Source organism: Mercenaria mercenaria, chromosome 8 (genome assembly GCF_021730395.1).
Source record: "Mercenaria mercenaria strain notata chromosome 8, MADL_Memer_1, whole genome shotgun sequence".
Lineage (NCBI taxonomy): Eukaryota > Metazoa > Mollusca > Bivalvia > Venerida > Veneridae > Mercenaria > Mercenaria mercenaria.
Window position 1 is genome coordinate 41,978,126 of NC_069368.1, and position 2,491 is coordinate 41,980,616.

The following is a 2,491-nucleotide window of genomic DNA, read 5'->3' on the forward strand; positions in this document are numbered from 1 at the left end:
ATATCTGTCACATTTCGTGTCCGGAACATAACCTACTAACCAAATTATTGACTTCAAACTTGAGATATAGGTAGGTAGTGATGAGACGATGTGCAGAGATTATTAACATGGTCTCTAGGTTCAAAGTCAAGGTCACAAATTGAGCTCAAAGGTCAAATCTGTCAATAATATTTAGTGTCCGGAGCATTACTTATTAACCATTCAAGGTACTGACTTCAAACTTTGGATGTAGGTATGTAATACTTGTCCAGATTATCGCCCTAAGGCGAAAAAATGACCACGCCCCTGTGTCTGACATGAACTTGCTATGGGCTTTTATATAAGAAACTTTGACGGTCTTCTTCTCTGAATCAATAATAGCTAGAGCTTCGATATTTTGCATGTGATTTCATATTTGTAATATCTGCCGTAAGTGTTCAAATTATTGCCCTAGGTTCAATTGTTATAATATAGGCTAACTTAGAAGATGCCTAACTTTGTACTTAGACACTTGAAGCCTTGTACACAGGTGAGTGCTTTAGGGTAAATGACCCTCTTGTAATTACTTGGTGGAATTGCTTCAAACTTAAAACCTTGCATCATCCACATCAAATTGCACAAAGGCCATAACTGGCACCAATATTTCCAAATAAAATTATGCCCCCTTTTTACTTAAAATTTTAGTTAAAAGTTTTGATGCATTTTCTTTACTGAATGGATTGTTGTTCTACATCATATGACAGAAGGGCCATAACTCTTGCACCAATATTCCATGAATTATGCCTCCAGTTTACTTAAAATTTCAGGTTAAAGTTGTAATGCACTTTTGCACAGTATCAGTTATTGACTCATTTTAGTTGTTCAATATCAGCCACATGATATGACACATGGTGCAGGAATATACAATCAGTAATGTCCCTTTTACACTTAGTTTAATGTTTTACCGTTCACTCTATCTCCATTACAAAAATGTATTACCAAATACATCTAACTCAAACAATTGTTTAATAGGAGTGATTAAACACTCCAGTGATACTGCCAGCTTCCTCAGGTGTGCTCTATTTCACTACCCTGTATCGAAATAGTCGAGCGTGTTGTCGTCTGTGTCAGCTCTTGTTTCCTTTCTGCTCATTAACTCAATCGTCTATCCGAACTCCTGGTTCATTGTCCGTCTGTCCACACTTTTCTTCAGACGGTATCTCCTCTGAAACTACTTGTGAGAATTTCGTCAATAGCGCCTTATCATATTCCTCTATCAAGATTGTTCAAATGTTTCAACATGGCCTCTTTTAGGGGCCGTCAGAGCAAAGAAAAAAAAAAAAAGAAAAAACTTATTTATTTTCTTATCATGTAAAACTTGACGGGTCTTAATCAAACTTTGGTTGAGGCATCATTAAAAGGTATTTTCCCATTTTTTATTCAAACAGACGCTTAGCTCCTTTGAGGGGCCGCTAGAGCTTGAAATATAAATATACTTTAATAAACAAAACAAAACAATTCTCATGAATCGCGTATTGAATCTTTATAAACTTGGTCTGTACAATCATTATAATGCCCTCTCTTAATTTTATTCAAACTGGAGCATTTGGCTCCTTTGTCTTTGGGGGGGGGGGGGGGGGGGGCTAGAGCTAAAATAGAAACACATTTCAACAACCTCTTCTCATGAACTGCTTGATGGATCTTTATTAAACTTGAGATCTGTATCATCATTATGATGTCCTCTACCGCTTTCTTTCAAATATGGGAACTTGGACCCTTTTAGGGACTACTAGAGCTAAAAATAGAACTAGCTTCAAACAACTTTTTCTAATGAACTATCCCTAATGGATCTTCGTCAAACTTGGTCTGTAGCATCACTGTAATGTCTGTTCCTGAAATTGTTGAAGTGAGGGCACCTGACTAGAGATGAACGATTTGATGGATCGTCACCTGTAGCATCCTTGTAATGGCATCTACCATACTTGTTCAAACAGAGATACAAAAATGCCTTCCAACAACTTTTTTCATGAACCACTTGATGAAAATGACCACTCTAAGAGACCTTGCAAACACTCTTAGCCGGGTCAAAAGGTGGGTGTTTTTCATACCAAATTTTAAAAACCTAAGACACGCTATGTGTTTTAGCAGTTTGTCAACTGTCGCACGAAAATATGTAATCAACTTTAACTGAAATTTTGAACACTTTCAGCATCTTATATATCTCTTCAAAAGTTTCACGCTGTCTAGCCTGTTTAACCTCTGAAACTCAGGTGAGCGATCTAGAGTAATCATGGCTCTCTTGTTCTAATTTTCGCTCTGGTGACTTCTTTAAATAGGTCAAGCGGAAATATATATGAACAAATTTGAGAGAGGTCCATGTCAGAAGGCTACTGACCAAGTTCGGAGTAATTCTCGTCATAATTTCAGAGGGGAAGATATACATATTGAACTGTTGTCGGAGGTCGATCGACCATCCAGCTGTAATAACAACTCGCCCTGAACAAAAATCAGGACAACGAAAATCAAAAATACA